At 47.8% G+C, this 19,074-nt stretch overlaps 2 long non-coding RNA genes across 7 annotated transcripts in view; both read left to right on the forward strand.

Moving 5' to 3' along the window:
* LOC135967504 (uncharacterized) overlaps positions 1 to 19,074 on the forward strand; it is a 143,310-nt gene that overhangs the window by 45,380 nt on the left and 78,856 nt on the right. The gene's annotated exons all lie outside the window — the stretch shown is intronic.
* LOC141408570 (uncharacterized) lies at positions 13,585 to 15,877 on the forward strand. The gene is made up of 2 exons (XR_012423999.1): positions 13,585 to 14,628; positions 15,039 to 15,877. It is a non-coding gene; the product is annotated as an uncharacterized lncRNA (long non-coding RNA).

Consider the following 19,074-nt stretch of genomic DNA (forward strand, 5'->3'; position numbering starts at 1 on the left):
GGATGTGTGTATGCTCTATGCTTGTACACACGTAGTGAACTTGTTTGTACACTATATATATTTGGATGTGTGTACACTCTATGCATGTACCCTACATGGATCTGGATGTGTGTGCACTCTGTACGCACGTAGTGCACTTATGTACACTCCACGTATTCGGATGTGTGTACGCTCTATGCAGGTACACGTGTTACAGTGTGCCATATACGTACATTATGTGGATGTAAATGTGTGTGTGCGCTCTATGGCACCAGGAATAGGGCTCCCGCAGGGATCCAAGAACGCACCATCTCGCTGGCACCGGAGCGTGTAGGATGAAAACAGTTGTTTGTTACAACCTAGTTGAAATTTGGCAGGTTACTCTACCCTTTGCAACGATTTAGGAACAGTCACTTCATTGATGTGTGTGTTCCTGAAATCATAAACAGCTCTGTGAGGTGTGTCTCATCCCCAGACGAGAGAGGGAACCGAAACAACAATGACTCGGTCACTTAAGTGAGGTAGAACTAACAGAGCAGCTGTCTAGCTTTCTGTATTATAACTTTGTCAGCAGCTCAATGAGAAATCGGCACTCATCAGGAAATGTGTCCACTTTCTACTGTTCTTTATTCGTGGCGTATTAACTGCCTCGTGTTATTCCTCACGATGTAGCAAAATCCCTCCTAGAGCTGTGAATATAAACAGTTCATGACAAATGTAGTATCTTCTTTGTAACATTGAAAACGATATGTAAGTTCATCTTCAGATATTGTTTGGAAGGATGAGAAGGAAGATGTTTAGGACAAAAGAATAGAGAGCTTTCAAGTAAACAGGGAAAATAAGGACTTTGTGCAAAATATTTCCAAATTTGGAATTTGAGAATACTAAATCTCACATCTAAGATCATAGGTAGTTTTTTTTTTGGGGGGGGGGGGTTAAAATTAGTACTTGGTTTTCCATGCCTTTGGGAATTTCAGTCCTGATGGAGGATTGCAAGAATAATCTGATTTTTCAGAACAGAAGGGCAGTCTGTCTCAAAGGTAAATTCCAGGTTCTACCATAGAGAAATAGAAATTGCTGTCAACTTTCTGTAAGGTTCTTCAGTTCTTTCCTCTTCTGTGGTTAAAAAAACCATCTCTGGGTTTAGTCTCAGCCAAGTTCCTCTTATGAGGTTGCCTTACATTTCGCACAGCTGTTGAGAGTCTTCATCATTCGTAGTTAACTTGTTAAAAGCAAAACCTTGTACTAGTTAGATCTGGGCACCTTGAAGGCAGGGGTTTGTTTTATATTTTTAATAAGCAGCAGGGTGATGGCAGGGCTAGGGCCCTTCATTCCATCATGCATTCCTCTGAGCTTTCAGAGCTCTCACTGCATGCTGAGTGGTGTTGGCTGTTTAGGGTTTAAATAGGAAGACGAGGCTCTGCAACTTGGGACGCTCTTACTACCTTCATAGAGAGCTTGGTGACAGTTTAGCATGACAGTTTGTGCCCCTGCTGTGTATACTTTGTTACGGCCTCACAGAAAGGGTATTGATTTAAACGTGACTAATTTCTTCATGTTTATTTTTGCCTTTATTCCTAGTTACAGTCCTGATAATTTTTCTTCCTTTAAAATCTTGCTAATGGCTAGTGAATTAGTGATAAACTATATTTACGTGTTCTCTAAATCTAGCGATTTAATTGGAGGTCATTCTTCTTGCACCATGTGTCAGTGCTATGTCAGGATGGCTCAGTTTTACATTGTCAAAGGATTAACTAGAGCAGGATGCAGCCTTACTGGAAATTGCTCGTTTGTGAAATACAGGCACTTTATTTTTTGTTATACTCGAGGTGTGTTCAAATGTAAACATTTTGAGCCGTGTTAGAAGGATATACAAGATTGTAATGAAGAAAGCAGCAACTTGATCAAGTACTAGCTAATGAATTTTATGTTTTAAGTATATGGACTGTGGACCTTGGCAATCAGTTCTCATCTTGACCTTTTATTGTTTTATTAGAATCTTGCTCTGTCACCCAGGCTGGAAGGGTGGAGCCCAGGAGTACAATCTCCATTCACTGCAACCTCTACGTCACAGGTTCAAGCGATTCTTATGCCTCAGCCTCCCTAGTAGCTGGGGTTAGAGGGTGTGTGCCACCATGTCTGGATAAATTATTTTTAGTAGAGATGGGGTTTTGCCATGTTGGCCAAGCTGGTCTGCAACTCCTGACCTCAAGTGATCCACCCACCTCAGCTTCCCAAAGTGCTGGGATTACAGGTCTGAGCCACCATCGCTGGCCTGACCTTCTGTTCTAATATTGGTTATTCAGTCTCGATGATAGCACCTGGTTGTATTAACTTGGGGTAGAAAGCACAATTGCAATGAATCTGGTTGTGTATATACGTGCTGACTTAGCGTTCATGGCAGCACTGTGAGGTGGGCGTTGTTCCTGAAGGAAGGCCGATGGGCAAGTCGGGGCTTAGATACGGGACTTGTGGGCAATCACTGCTGTCCCATGGCTGAGATCAGGCCTGTCTGTCGCCTGTACCCTGAACTCTGAACACACAAACGAGCAACTGTCAAGAGTCGGTGCTCGAGTGTGATGTGGCCTGTGGTGTTTGCCTCGCAGCGCTGCTTTGGCTCGGGGCAACAGGGCAACAGCTCCCTCCCTCGTTCGGCTGCCTGGGAGTCCCAGGAGAACCCACTGATACCGTTTATAAATGCCGGACATCGAGCGTTCTCCTTGGTACCAGCACATCTGGAATTGGACAGCTCGGTTAGATTCTCGGCCAGCAAACCTGTACAAGAGTGTGTGAACTCTGCGTTTGCTTCGCCCGGACAAAGGTGAATTCGTGGTCACTACTGGATGGCAACAGGTGTGGCCTCAGGAGCAGCACGGAGACAGGCACCCGGGTGCAGGAAGAGCATCTGCAAGAGGGGGTGGGGAAGGTGACAGACGCACGTGCGAGTTTAGCTGTTACCGTGGATGGGGGGTGGTTGAGTAAGACCAGATTTTCTCATTGTTGCCCCTTTCTGAAAAATACCCTGAATTGACTTCTCTGTGGCTCCTCGCGCCTCCTTGTCAGGTTGGAGGAGACTGCTCTCCTGGCTCAGGCCCTGCTTGCGGCATCACGGAAGCTGCTGTTGCTTGCCCTGCCCTCCCTGTGACGTCCTCTGTGCTGTTGTCCGGGAACAGTTCTGCCGAGCAAGCTTGGACTCTGCTCCCTTCTGCTCTTGGATTTCGTGTCTGGAAAGCTTGTGTTCTTTCCTGATTTTTGATGATGCTGAGCTATGTTTTTGCAAGGATCACGCGTGCCTATAGCAGGGAGAAGCCCCTTTGCAATTTTAACATCTTGACGCTCTCAAGCAGAGCTTGCTATCGAAGTTGACAGCCTCCTGTGTTTTTGTTTTGGCAGAAACTGAATTTCAGTCCTAGGACAGCTTCAGCACACTTGATCCTAGCTCTTCTCTCTCACTGCTCCCCTCGTGTGTGGCAGAAATCATATGCCCTGAAGTTTACCAGTCCCTTCATTTGAAAATCAGTTAGTGTATGTGATCCTCATGAGAATTTTACTTTTTATAAAAGCAATCGCAAAGACTGGGTTTTGCGAAACCAGTGTTTTATGTGTATATTAATTGCACTCACAATAAGCTTTGTCTTCTAAATATTTCATGTTTCAGATTAGCCCTGGAATCATGCCCTGGAGTAGTTTTGCTATTCCGCTTTTATTTTTGGCTAAGGTAAAGTTGAGAACATTGTGATATTAGATGTAGTGAGTCCTTTTAGTTTCTTCTATGTCTGTTTTCCTTTAAGTCAGAACCAGCAGACTGATAGCAGTTTGTGAGCACCTGGCATCTCCCAGGCCTTTCCTGGGTCTTCCCTCCGCTGTCTTGTGGACAGGGCAGTCATTGGTGGAAGATGAACTTGAGAATCTGTGTGTGGAATTAAGTAAATGTCATAGCTCTCTTCTGTGACAAACTGAATGACATTAAGCCCAGTAAATTGTAACAGCAGACTTTGCACATACAAAGCATTGAACACCAGGAACGTAACCAGGCTGCGATGCTTCTGGTCCTGCACAAGACCTCCGGTATCACAGCGCATTTAACATACTGGCAGCATTGAGTGTTTGAAAATGTTGTGTATGTACCATGTCCGTGATTTTCGAGGGCCTGGATAAACACCTCTGGTTATCGCAATCTTTATCAATGGGAGCTTAAGGTTAGTACTGGGGCAGACTGTGTTTTAAAGAATTAAGGTGTCTCGAGTATGTTTCAGTTTTCCCATGAAGAAGAAACATGTCAGCTGTTCTTTCCTGGACTGTGGCTATCACAGTGCCCCACCACGGTCGGTCACATGTTTACTTCCCCTCCATTTAACCGGGCTGGGCTTGGGCCAGAGTACTTCGGTTGTCAAATGTCATATGAGGCTGAGGAACTGTCTTCTGCTTCATCATTAGCTTATGGAAACACTGTTTTCCAAAGCATACTCTCCTTTATCATTTGTGTTTATATAAAATAATGGAATGGTTATTTTAACTGTGCAGTTTCCTATGTTTGGTTATTTAATTGCAGAAAGATAATGGTTTTATTTTGCTAAAATCTGTGCTAGGAATTGTGCAAAATCTTTGTGAAATGCCCAGTTTACTAGCTTAAGTTATAGATCTTTGTATAGAAAAGAAAAAGCCTATTGCTACAAGGAGCATTGTCTTTATCGATGCAAAAAGCTTTAAACTTATTGGCCGTGTAGTAGGTAAAAATGCATCAGAATGTGACGAAAATTGAGAAAAGCATTGAAGTTTTAAAATCTGCTCTGCAGTTTTCTTCAACTCCCTTGCAAGATACTTAATTTGAATAAAAGACAGAATAAAGTGTTCCCACTGAGGAAAGTGGCAGGAGGACTGTTTAGACTGTGTTCTGAATCTGAGCAGTCCTGCCACACTCGTCTGTGATGTGGTGGTGTCCATGGTGTCACTTTTACAGAACTTTAAGAATGCCTCTGTGAATAAAATACATTTTATTCTTAGTATTTCTGTTTTGAGTTTTGAGGTGTGTAAAACATGTTAATGGTTTCTTTCCCTTACAGAATTTGCTTGTTCTTTTCTTTTTTTTTTTTTTTAAATGCCTACAAGACTCTGAAGCACATTAATCGCTTAAAAAGGAAAGAAAAAAAAAAGGGCCAGGCGTGATGGCTCACGCCTGTAATCCCAGCGCTTTGGGAGGCCGAGGCGGGCGGATTGCTTGAGCCTCGGAACTCGAGACCCAGGGAACCAGCCTGGGCAACCTGGTGAAATCCCATCTCTACGGAAAACACACAAATTAGCTGGGCATGATGGCTGCACACCTGTAGTCCCGGCTACTCCAGAGGCTGAAGAGAATCGCTTGAGCCTGGGAGGCGGACCTTGCAGTGAGTGGAGATCACGCCCCTGCTGTCAAGCCTTGACAGAGTTGGGACCCTGTCTGAAAAACAGCAGCGTTCATAACCTATGGGTGAACTGCCCGGCTGCTCTGTCTAGAGTAGAATAAATCTAATTATGTTTTTGCCTTTTATTAGCATTGAAATTTTCTTAATTATCCCTTTGTTTTCATTACATTGTAGCAATATATTGCCGCTTAGAGTCTGGAACAAGTAGGCTTCTCTGGATCAGGTTCTTACTGGATGGCTAAAACTTAGAATGATTTTTCCCTTCCTTGGATGTGACTTATAGAACTTTGCCTTTTGAGGTGATGTGCTGCATTTGATAGCGGACACAGGAATGCCCGAAGAATTCACTTACAGGGCTAAAGTATACGTGTTTTGTAGTGTTTCCCTCCTAGAATGAAAACGGTACCTCTCATTTGTGGGTCGATGATGCTACTTGCTGAAAACTTTTAAAATTTTATTTATTTTATTTTTTTCAGACGGAGTCTTGCTCTGTCGCCGAGGCTGGAGTGCAGTGGTGTGATCTTACTCTCTGCAAACTCCGCCTCCTGGCTTCACGCCATTCTCCTGCCTCAGCCTCCCGAGTACGTGGGACTACAGGTGCCCGCCAGCACGCCTGGCTAATTTTTTGTATTTTTGGTAGAGACGGGGGTTTCATCGTGTTAGCCAGGATGGTCTCGATCGCCTGACCTTGTGATCTGCCTGCCTCCTTCTCCCAAAGTTCTGGGATTACAAGCATAAGCCGCCGCCCCCGGCCAAATACATGTTTGTTTACTGCCTCAGTCCTCCGTTGGGTAGCCCTGTTCTTCGTCGGATATTCAGGGAGCGGGGGCATCTTGAGTCTTGAAAGGTGTGCTCTGCGAGATGGGAATCTTCCGGCTGCTTATTTAGGGAATCCTGCCGGCTGTCATTTACTGGAGAGCGCAGTTTCCTGGCTGCCCTGGTCTTTGAGGGGAGGGAGACTGAGGGGTCATTTTCCCACCTGGACCAATGTGTTTATTAAACCTGGTTTGTGTATCATTTGGATCTTTTTATGAAGGAAAAGCTACATCTGTGACTTTCAGATGAGTGGAAGTCATGTTAAAAAAATATATATATATAAATATATATATATAAATATATATATAAATATATATATATATATATATATATATAGGCTACTATGGAGAAGTTTTGTCCTTGTGACCTGTGAATACAGTCACAGGAGGGCAGAATGTTCACGGTGTGGGTGCTTACAGTGTACATGCAGAGTCACATTCTTCACTAGTATAACGTTAAAAAGTGAGAAATAAGAGAAAAATATTTTGCTCATTACAACGTCGGTAAGAAGCTGGCAGCACTCTTGTTTTTGGAGGGGTGTGAAGGGAATATTGAGAAAGTGTCATCAACATTAGACTCGCCCACTCTGCAAATCCTGTGCCAGCTGGAGTGAGGACCCCGTGATGGAAAGATGCACCCCTCTTCCCGGAAGGAGTTGAATCTTTGTAGCGCTCAGGACGCATGGTTCATCTCTATATAAAGGCAGAGTGTGAAACGCCGTGGAGGCTGAGAGAAGCGATGTGGTTAGCAAGTATGAGTGAGACGTTTGGGGCTTGTTAGCACCTGGCGTGTGTGCAGCAAGCTTTGCTATCTGCACATGTGTGATCCTTAGAACACTGGCGTCTGGAGCCATGGGGGCTGTCGAGGGCCCCAGCTCCTGGCGGGCTGAGGAGTTCCCTGTTACCACCAGGATAACCGTGATTTTGAAGGCTGTCACTCAATCCCAAGTCCTGGAAGGGGGCTCCTTTCAGAGAGGAAAACACCCCTAGAGCCTCAGGCAGAATTCAGTGATTTTTCTTATAATGTTGCTTAGATTTCGCAACACATGAAACCAAGAACATATTTCAGAATGCTTATGTTTCTTTTGTAACCATGGAAACAAAGTAAGTTGCAGTCGATGGACAGTTTGCGGAAGCTGAACTGCCTACGTCGTGAGCACGGCGCTCTCCCTACCGCCCTGGGCCTTGCTCCGGTTTGCCGGGGAGGCTTTGCAGGGCCTCTTGGCTGGGATACCTCTCTCATGTCCCATGTTGCTACCCCTGGTCACAGCCATACTGTTGGGCACCTGCGCCGTGGGGTCACTGAGTGGACACGGAGCCACGGGGCAGCAGTTGGTCAGGAGGTGGCATCCACATGGTCCGAAACAGGTTTCTGTTCATTAAGAATGATCATTGCAATAAAAACAGAGTGAAAGAAAACTCTACTGACCTGAGAATGCATCCGCTGAGTTGCATAGGGAAGTGCAGTGAGGAAGGTGAGGGCTGAAAGGACATGAGGGAGGGAGAGGAAAGGAGAGAAGGGAAGCGAAAGGGGGGGGAGGGCGGATGGGAGTGAAGAGGGAGATGGAGGAGGAAGAAGAGAGAGGGCGGTGGGCAGGAGCCTGGGAAATGTGTCCCAGAGCCGGTTCCTGACCGTCGTGGGTGCGTCAGAGCTGATCTTCCAGGAGAGGTGGCCTGGGAGGGTTGACCCTTAGGAAGTGAGGGCCAGGGGGAGCTGATTTTTTGGCCCTCAGCGGGGCTGTTGTTGACCTGAGATACAGTCGATAGTTTTCCTGAAGAGATCGTCTGCACAGCCACCGTTTGCTGCCAGGTTGGAGACAGAAGTGCTCCTCCCCATGGATTCTTTCTAGTTTGTGGATTTTTCCCAGTTTACCTGAGCAGCCTGTCAGTGGAAATGTCGGGGATTACTAACATGTCTCCATTCTACAGAGCAGTCGACCAGCTTCCAATCCTGTAGTTGTTGGGGGCACCATTCCGGTCCTGTCAGTGCCGGCCCAGCGTGGAAGCCGCAGCCCGAGGCGCTGGGAAACCTGCGGGGCTCTCACTGCCAGGAAAGATGTCCTTAGGGCAGAGCCTGGCGAGGAGGGGGTGCTGCTGTTGCAGCAGTACATGGAATTTCAAATGACAAATGAAACAAGCTTTTAATTATGACCAGAGCCCTATGCTCTGCGTTTCTTCAAATGGAAATGTTGTGCTGAAATGAAATTGCTGTTAATCGGTTGCCTCATCCAAGACGCAAGACGGAGGGCTGGGAGCAAAGTAGAAAGTGGATTTATCTACAAAGCTTCCTCCTCTCAGACTATCATCAGTTGGATGGTGCTACACAGGAATATGTGAGAATTCGTGTGAGAAAGGTGATGGGTGCAGACCTGTGTGACCGGCAGGTGTGGGGGGAGGTTTGAGAGAAGCTTTTGGCTGAAGTGATGTCAGATGCAGGTGCTGAAGTGTGATGTCTGTCTGGATGGAAGAGCACACACGCCTCTGGGCTGCGGGAAACAGATAAAGGAGGAGGTGGACAGACGTGAGTCGTGTCTTAGGAATGGTAGCAATTCAGGCAGACCCAGGATCAGGCTCCCACGGGGGAGGAGTGGATATCAGGACCCAGGGAGCGTGGGACGGGGGTCATGCCCAGGCCTCTGCGGGTCTTGCTCTTGTGTCAGCAGGGCCCTGTGCTTGCCCTCCTTAAAACTTTCCTGATCCATAAAACGGGCACGACAAAATCCACCTTGTGACACTGAAGTTTAAATGAGATGAGGTACATGGTGTCTTCCTTCCCTTCCTGACACATCCTAGACTCACAGCTATGGTAGCAGCGACAGACTGGATGGAATGCTGGAGCCGCTTTGCGCCTGGTGAAGCCACATGGATTTGTGCAGTGCTGGCGACTGTCTCTGAAAGCCTTTGGTCATGGCAGTGGCAGCCTGGAGTGGCTCTTGGCATACTTGAGTCTGTGGAGTGCAAGGTTGACTGGAGCTCCGAGGCCATTGATACTATCCAGGGGTGAGCTGATGAGGCCCTAAAACATGGGGGGAAGGCCGAGAGGACTTGGCTGCCAGCAGCATTGTAGATTTCTGGCTTCGAGAACTGGCTGACTTATGGACATAGGAAGGTAAACCCAGATGGCTCCAAAATTGTAAGTCCAGAAGAAAGGTGGGAGGGTACAATTGCTGACTAGGTCATGGTTGCCCTGTCCCTTTGTTTCTGGCCATCGTTTCTCCTCCCTCCCCCTGCCTTTGTGGGCTGGAGGGCCTGAGCCTGCACAGCGGTCTATTTCATGATGACAATGGCCGATTATTACCCTGCAGTAAGAAGTCTCTCCATTTTATTTGGCAGCAGTAGTTAAATAAATTTAAGGAGTGATGGTGTAGTAGTATTTGTTTTGTTTGTGCTTTTTTTTTTTTTTTAAGTGTCATTTAACTGAATGTTATTTCCAATTTCACTGATTGAGAGGCCAAAACATGCTTTGATTTGTTATTTTGTGTTTGAGCTAGTTTATTGCCTCACAGGAATGCCAAGTATTCTGTTGTCACACATCAGTAAGTATCTCAAATTGTGTTACTATAATACTTAGCTGAATTACCTCCCTTATTTTGGCTTTTAAAAATCTAAAATCTGTGTGAAACACAGGATGGTGCATCTCCACTGAGGATTGTTGAGAAGTGTGACTTTTGCTGGCATGCTTGAGAATCAGTGACATTATTTTATAGAAACACTTTGTAACTGACAGCAAAGCTAGAAGCTCCTGTAAAGGGCAGAGTAGGCAACGTGTTATGCTTTGAGGGCCACAGAAGTCTCTGCATATATTTCTTTTGTGAAAACTTCAACGTGTAAAAATCCCTGGCCAAGGCTCGGTCGGGGATCATGGTTTGCAGACCCTTAACAGCAGCTTAGCTGAAAGCTGGTCTCCCATGCGGTGAGCAGGAGCCTACCTCATTGCTTCAGCCAGGAAGATGCTGCCCTGATGCTGGAATTTACTTCAAACAAACTTGAAAGCTCTGGCACCGCTGCTCATTTCCATACTGTTGCAGGCTATCTAAAATACGGAGGATGCCGTGGCGTTTTGATTTTGTTACTCCTCTTGAACGGCTCTGAGATGGCTCATCGCGAGTTAGACATTTGCAGAAATGATCAAGCAGAGCTGCAGTCATCTTGCAGATCAAGTGAAGTTTTTTCTGAAAACTCGTTACAGGCTTAAATTTCTGATCCCATTCCATCCACTGATCTTGTATGATTGGTTTCTTTTTGTACCCATTTGGGTCTATGAAGCGTCTCCCCACCGTGGTAGAAATTTAGCTCTGATTTTGTGCATGAGTCGGTATCCTCACTCCTCATCTGCGAGGAGAAAGTGCTGCAGGTCCTGTGTGGTTTCCATCCCCTCCCTGCACGCGGATGGATTGGGAGGTATTTGTGGTGTGTGAACTTGCTACCCCCAGAGCCTTCTGCTTCATTCCCTGGACCGCTTTCCTCCCTCCTCCCTCCTGACTCACTCCCCTGGACCACACTTCTCCCTCCTGGTTCACTCCTTGGGCCGAACTCCACCCTCCTCCCTCCTGGTTCACTGCCCTGGGCCCCCACGCCTCCCTCCTTGTTCACTCCCCTGAGCCCCCACGCCTCCCTCATAGTTCACTCCCCAGGGCCCCCACTCCTCCCTACTCTCCTGGGCCACATTCCTCCCTCCTGGTTCACTCCCCTGGGTCCCCAATCCTCCCTCTTGGGGGCTTGGTAGTTTCTGATGTGCTTGTGCCAGCACGATAAGGCTGAGTGGCAGCTCCAGGGCTGCGGCTGCTCACGCAGCTGTGGCATGAGTGCAGAGAACTGCGGGGATGCAGCTGCCCTTGCTGTGATGCTTCGAGTGTCATAGTCGATATGGGAAACTGGGTGGGATGTGGATGTCCCAGGAAGGGACAGGAGCCTCCCCTCAGCCTCTGTCAAACAGTTCTCAGCCAGGCGTGGTGGCTCACGCCTGTAATCCCAGCACTTTGGGAGGCCGGGGCGGGCAGATCCCCTGAGGTCAGGAGTTGGAGACCAGCTTGGCCAATGTGGTAATTTTTGACGCATTAAGGATTAAGGAAAATGACTCACACTAGTTTGCCTTGCTTTTTAATTGATAATTGGTGTACCCCAGTAGTCTGAACTTGTTAAGCAACCATTCTTACCGAAAGACTAATCTTTAAAAGTCTCTTCCTCTGGACACGTCTTTGGCTGCTGTAATCAAATGCAATGTAATCAGCACTGGTTAATGGCTTTCCTTGCTTGGCTAACAATTGCTCCTCAAAAACTTTGATTTCTTGTTATTTCCATTTATAATTATGTTTTAAGCCTTCTAAATTTTCTAGCTTTCCTGCGAGTTGGGAATAACTGTGATGGGTGCTTAGTTTGGGATGTTGACGTACACTCTATGCCCAGCTACTATGCCATTGTGTGAACACTGATTTCTCACTTTCTCATGAACACTGATTTCACCTAGTTTGGTAAATTCTATTAATTTTAAGGAAGGGGGTGGAATGCAACTGCTGTTAGGAGGCTTTTCTAAGGATCGAGGAAATGTTGCCATGATTATTACCATTACAGAAGGAACATAAAAATGCGTGCTGCCTTCAGTCATGATGAATATGTAAGTCCGCATCTGTGACTGCAGAAAACGGCAGCCCCAAATCCTAAAATCGTGTGGATGCACCAAGCCCATCTGCAGGGCACTGTGGAGCAGCCTGCATTAGCCGAAGTTAGCCCACAAGCCCTGAGGGATGGTGTCTGAGTTATGATAAGGCTCTGACTTGGGATTAAACAGGCCTCCAAATAGTGTGATATTCTAAACAAAAACATGATACTGCCCAGGGAGCCCAGTGGGCACCTGTAGGCAGTGTAGGTGAGAAAAGGTTCCAAAGAAGATTCCTGCAGCTCAGCTAGGAGGATTCTGTAAGGCAGTAGACACATCAATGTTCACATAGGAGTGTTGAGCTATATTCATTCCTTTTAAGCAGCCAGGCTTGTGTGTGTTTTTAGGGGCACTCACATGGCGCCCTTTCCACCCTCACTGCTGGTTGTGCCTGTTTGATGTTGCGGACTTCTGTGTTAAGTGTGTCCACTCTCCAAATGTATCTCTGTCTCTAGAATATTTTAGAGTAAACCATTTATTGTTTAAACGCTTGTTTTTAGTGAGGAAGAAATCTTTAAAATGGGCCATACAGACCCTGCTATAAATGTTGAACAATGGCACGTGTAATGTTTAACACGTAGTGTTTAAAGTAGAAGACAGTTTAATTTAGAAATCCTGTTGGAATGCCAACTTAAATTACGACCATCTGTACACATATGGAAAAGAATGAGAGTGAAGGTACAGAATTGGAATTTTGTCTATTTTGTAGAGATTCTGTAACGTATCAGGTACAAGTCTCACTTCATGATTTAAATGCATGAAGCTGAAATTAGAAAACTTGACAAAAACATGCCTTTGAATAGTGAGCCTTTATCCTCCTTGAAATAGTGACTCATTCACTAAAACGTCCACCTGCAACTTTGTCAAATACATTTGTTGCATTAGTCCTCAAGTGAGCTCAGTTTTCCAGACAGGCAGATTATTACTGTTTAAAGTTTGTCCTGATGATGTTGGTGAACAGGGAAAATCCTTTGACGTGGATCCTCTGTGTGTGTTACACAGCAGACGCGGCCTGCCCAACCCTCTGCCTGTAACTGGGAACCTTGACTGTCAGGATCATTGTAGAGAACCTTGAGGAAAGCAAAACAAGCCTCTGGAGTAGCAAAAGATGTAGCTGATTTCATGCAATAAAACTTACACATTTTTCTTTAAAATGCTTCCTTCGGAACGTCAGCTTGCTGACTATCTTAGAATCGCTGTAGTCCGCTGACAGCAGTCGTGGGAACAGGTACATGGCCTGGCTGATGCAGGAGGGTCTCAGAGTGGAGCCACACTCCTGACACTGAAGGAGGGGCTGGAGCCATCACGCTCGTGACTCATGCAGATGGCCTTGGCTGACCTCCGGAAGAGAAAACGTCAGTATCCAAGGAGGAAAAAGTCTATTAATTTCATGAGTGTTTGCCTTCGCAATGGCTAATACCCTGAGTTTGTGGCACCTGCTGTCTCTGGAATGAGGAGTCTTCCCTTCCTGGCAGACAAGCTCTAGATGGGAACAGGAGCTGTGATTGCTGGATTGAAGAGATTTCCTTCTTGGGGAGGTGGCCTTCGAGCCTGACATGAAGGAAGCTGTGACTGGCGGGAAAGGGCCTTGGAGACAGTGTATTTACCAGGAGGGTCGGTGACTGAGAACCATCCTGTTCCGAGTGTTGCCATTCTGGTTCTAGAGTAAACTTGGGGAGAGACAACAGCCAAAAGCCCCGAGGAATATTCTGTGATGTTGATCACGTCTGGTAGATTTGTTGCTGAGACTCTGAAATGAGAAGCCCGGGAGGTGCAGGTCTATCAGGCCGTGCGACGTGAGACAGCTGCTGCTTCAGGGGTTGGAGTCCCCGTGCCAGAGGCTCAGTCCTGCAGAGACTTCTGCACAGTGGGCAACTGATGCCTCCGGTTGATTGTGAGTCCCCCAGATGAATACCCATGAAAGGTACCGTGTCAGCAAAGAGTCAAACTCTGTGAAGCATTTGGAGATTTATTCTGAGCCAAATGAGTTACCATGGCCCTTGATACTGCCCTCAGGAGATCCTAAGAACGTATTCCCGAGGTGGTCAGAGCCCAGCCTGGTTTTATAGCTTTTAGGGAGGCATAAGACAATCAATCAAATAAATGTAAGATGTACATGGGTTTGGTCTGGAAAGGTGGGACAACTGGAAGCAGGGGTGTCCAGGTCATAGGTAGATTCGAAAATTTCCTGATTGACAGTTGGTTAAGAGAGTTGTCAGATAAGGGGTTGTGGAGACCAAGGCTTTGTCATGTGGAGGAAATCCTCCAGGTAGCTTTGGAGAGAATAGATTGTAAATGTTTCCCATCAGACTAAGCGTCTAAGTTCTGTCTAATTCCAGAAGGGAGGTGGGGTGATGAGGCAAGTCCGACCCCCCAGCGATCATGGCCTGGACTAGTTTTTCAGATTACCTTTGGAATGCCCTTGTCAAAAGCAGGGGCTGTTCAGATGGCCAAAGGGGCTTCGAATTCTAATGTTTTTAAAACCAGAAAGTGATTGTTTTTTTTTCTGTGGATGACAGCCAGTGTAGTAATTAATATTTTATTAGCAGATTAATTTGGAAGTCAATGTGTTTTCAAGTATGTTAATTATTAAGTCATCAACAAACAGAGAAGGGCTTACTTTGAAACCAGCCTGAGACTCAAGAGGCTCATCAAAGAAAACGTTGGACTTGGGAGAACTGATTCACGTGTTTACTGTGCCAAGTTTCAGGCATTATGAGAAGTCTGTGCTGATACATTGTGACTTGAGAACTTAAATCTTGATGGACTCTTAAGAGTGAGGCTTTTTTTTTCTTTTCTTTGTAAATGGTCAGTGTTTCTGTCTCCTGTGTTTTGTCTTCCAGCCGCTGAGCACTTTAGCTTTGTGTTCACGTGGCCTTGTTCTCCGAACCACCTGCTTTGTGGCTCCTCTGTCCTGCCCACCTTGATCGCGTCTTCCCTGCCCCGTGGGTTTTATCCCGAGGACTGTTCTCCGCTGTGGGGAGGGGAGGATCAGTGGACACTGGCTTTACCGCCTCATTTTCTGTGTAGCTCCCAGTTTCTCAAAATCTTAATTGTCTTGGATTCCCTGTGAAACTGGGAGTCAGGCCTTGGGCGCAGTACTGGGGCAGGAGGGAGAGATGAGAACAGGAAGGATGGGTTTGTCAGGGGAAGGAACCCCTTGCCAAATTCCTGTGTCTGTTTTAGGTTAAAGATGAATGGCCGGATGGTGGATGTCTCACCTGCTGTGGCTGGACCTCGCTGTGCTGAACCCTGAGCAGGGGCCCCAGCAGCTGCCTCCTGCCAGGCCGGGGCCACAGGGCTGGGCTTCTGCCTCTGGGAGGGCTCGTGCCAAGGTGCAAGGGTCTGCACCGCTCGTGTGTGACCTGAGGGGCATGTGGGAAGCTTTTCTGTGCTCCTCACCTGGGAGAAGTTGAGCTCATCTGGGCTAGAGCCTCTGGGGAGGTAGGAAGGCAGAGGCCTGGAATTCCTGCTTTCCCCAGACAGCAAGAAAGCTCAGCGTTGCACCTGCTCTGAGATGCCCTCAGCAGCCATATATAGTTGATTTTAACATGACGGAAGGTGCCAATTAACCCGGCTCTGTGGAGAGCTTTGAGGAGTCCAGGCCCTGGGCCCCGGGCTTTTTAATATGTTCCTTCCTGAACAAAAAACAACAAAAGATCCCTGTGGCTGATGTCGACTGCGTGGGGTAGGACATGCCGAGCTTGGGTGGGGCTTGCCCCTGAGTTTCCTTGGTGCTCCTCCCAGCCCCCACGGACACCAGCCTCTCCAGGCCGAGGCTTGTCCTGTTTAGACCCTCGTTGGTGGGGTCTGTGGTCCTGGATCGAGGGCCCAAGCACTTCTTTCATATTATTATAAATGATTCACCAGAGATGCACGGCTGTGCCCAAACATCTCACGAGCATGAGATACAGCCAGTGTCGCCGCCGCAAGCTCATAATTCTAGTGGAAAGAGGAAATTTTACTTTTAATGTGCTCGTGTGACTCAGATGCAAATATTCAATTCCCATTAAACTTTCAAGACCTTGAGATCCTCTGAGATTCCTTGGAAAGCCGTTCCTTGGCCCCACGACTAACTCTCCTGTGGAAGGAGGCTGGGGTGGTCCGCGGGGTCTGGGATCCTGCTGCGTTCTCCAGGATTCCTTAGGTTTCATCATTAGTCCCAGCTCTTCAGCAGGTGGAGCTGATTGACTCTGACATTTCCATTATATTGTTCTTGTGTTGCCTCAGTTAACTTAGAATAACCAGTATTTACCAGATATAATTGATGGCGAGATGGGAATTATTGGTGATTCCCTGACATAGGCAGCCTTTATAGATAAGCGTGTTACACGGTGTCTAATTTCTGAGATGTTGGTCCACACCTTCTCAGGAACACACTTTCAGGGGTAGATTCCTGTGCAGGAGAAGCTGCTTTTCCCCGAGACGCGGTGGCGGCTCCTGCACTGGCATGGCAGGGTGGCTGTGTGACTGGGCAGGGCTGGACATGCTCCTGCGCTGGGCGCCCACCTCCGCCCTACATCTGTGTCGAGGGTGCCTGCCTTTGTTCCCCCAGGTCGAACTCATAGAATTGTATACCTTCCTGACACATTCCTGCATAGAGATGATTAGATCTGGGGGCTGAATCTCAATCTGACATACATGTAGGTAAATTATTGACGTGAATGACTTGGGTCCTCCACCTTCAGGGTCAGGAGGCACGAGGTGGGTTTGGAGACAGCTGCCTGGCCTCAGGAAGTTTCTCTCAGAGCTTGTTTCTTTCTCTAGCAAAGTAAATGATGCCTACCTCACCGGGCTTAACACACGCTCAGTACTCAGATGCTGTCTGATCTTTGTTATAGTTAGTATTTGGGGAACAGCGTGGCTGGTAAGAAAATGTGTTATCTTTACAATTTATACAATGTCATACAAGGCAAACGTGAAACCGGGACACTACCTTAATCTGAAGATGCTGGTGCTTAGTCTTCTCCTCAAGCATTTTGTTGTCATTCTGGCGTGTGTCAGCCAAGTCATATGACGGTACCGCGTGCGTGATGCCAGCTCAGTTACCTTGGAATGGGGAACCTGAGGCTGCCAGGGAGCATCCCTCCTGCCTCCAGTCCTCGGGGGTTTCTCTCTCTCTCTCCTTTCCTCTGTCCCTCCCTATCCCCCAATCCTCCTCACCACTCCTGCTCCCCTCCCTACCCTCCTCACTTACTCTACAACAGAGGTCCAGACTTTGACAAATCCCAGCTGGGCCTATTTATCGCTTGGCTGGGAAAGCAGAGGGAAAGGGGCCCAGTTACTACAAAAATAGAGAATTGAAATAGAATGTGAGCTACTTTTGCGTCTTGTTTTTTATTTTAATCTGAATATAAAAGGCAAGTGTCAAACAAAATCGGTGCTAACTGCGCCACTCAGCTCCGAGTCTGCTTTGTCGGGGCTCCGTGGGTTCCCACGCCGTGGCCTTCTCCATGAGCGTCTGGACACGCCGTGGCTGTGAAAGGAGCATTCAGTTATGGTCCTTTGAATGTTCCAGAGTCATGTTTAATAAAAATCTTCACGTTTACCCACAGCCAAGCCTTGATTTAATAACAGGTACTGCAGGTCTCTGGGTGGGGCTGAGCCTCTGTTTTAGAAGCAGCTGCACCATCTGAGGGGCAGGTCCTTATGGGCTGGCAGGCGGCCTGGTCCTTGGAGCACAGGGTGGACCTGACTCAGTCCTGGCAGTGGGGGGCCTTGCAGTTCTAGGATGTAGTGATGCAACCTGTGGCATAAATAAAAAGCCTCATGTGCCCCCATGAGAAGCTGGGGCTTCCCCCTCAGTACTGTGGTGTGCTGTGTTTGTGATCGTGCAGATGTAAAAGGGTGAGGGAGATGTCTAAAAACCAGGCTCCCAAAGACAGCCCTTCATGTCTGGTGCTTTCATGTGTATATGCACACGTGTTTGACGCGTGTACACCTTCACACGTTCACCTCTTTCATGCGTGTACACCTGTTCCTGTGTTCATACACCTGTTTCGCGCATGCGCCTGTTTCTCCTGTGTATGTGCCTGCGCGTTCACCCTGTATTGCGTCATACGTTGTATTTTACATATTGGGTATTTTCAGTTTGTATCGTGAGCTTGTAACGACGTCGTGAAGAAAAGAGGGGGCCCTGGCAGCCTTTGGCTCTGAGAAACGTGATGTCACGGGAACAGATGAGACAGCCCGGGTGAGGCCGGCAGAGGCCATCGTGGCCTTGGGAGTCCGTGCACATCCACTGTCTGTCGCTGTGTGACAAGTGACCCCAAAACCTAGGGGCTTAAGGCAACATACACGTACGACTGTGCAGCTTTTTCAGGTTGGAAATTCAGGGCAGCCCTGCTGAGCGGCTCTGGCCCAGTCCCCCGGGTCACTGTGAAGATGCTGTCCAGGGCTGCAGCCATCTGTAGGCTCAGCTGGGCTGGAAGTTCTGCTCCAGGATGCTGTGCTGACGTGTCTGCGGGCAGAGGCCTGGTCGTCCACACCTGGCCACTCCCCGGGGCTGCCAAGTGCATTCCTGCCCAGGGCCGCTCCTTTCCCCAGAGACGTAGCAGTGCTGGTCTTATGCCCAGCGTCAAGGTGGCCGGGTCAGGAGCAAAGACTTGTTTCCCCTACTCGGCGGCTACTCCTGCAGGGCTGGGAGACAGTGGAGCTCGCGCAGGAAGGTGTTCGCTGAAGACCGTGCTCTGTGACTTGACGGGTGTTCCTCCCAGGAGAGTGAAATGGAGACTGGACGCCGGAAGCAGCATCCTGCGTGACCCCATGTGTAGTAGGGTCACAGCAGAGCTAAGTCCTTCCTTTACAGATACTTTTCAGAGTCTACCCGCCTTTAGATTCTCCGATTAACGTGTCTGAGGAGGGTCCCAGGAGTCTGCCACCTGCCAGGCCAAGGAGGTTCCCTGCATGTGGCTCTCCCCTGACACCTTGAGAAACGTGACTCGAGAGAATCACCGAAGTTTCCTAAATGAGTCACCTGCTTTCTCTTCTCTTTGCTTTCATGCCCCCCCAGGGTAGGTCAGTCCTGTCAGCCGCAGCGATACCTGCATGCTGGAGTTCCAAGGAGATTGGGGGTGTGTCTGGTCCCCCAGGGAGATTCGGTGACTGAGGATGCTGTCATAGCAGCCAACACGTCCTTATTGTTTTCACTTTTAATGAAGTTCAGTTACTAGGTTTTCTGAGGCACAATGATGTCCTTGTGAAAAATTGGTGATCAGGGAAG

Source organism: Macaca fascicularis, chromosome 15 (assembly GCF_037993035.2).
Source record: "Macaca fascicularis isolate 582-1 chromosome 15, T2T-MFA8v1.1".
Taxonomy (NCBI): domain Eukaryota; kingdom Metazoa; phylum Chordata; class Mammalia; order Primates; family Cercopithecidae; genus Macaca; species Macaca fascicularis.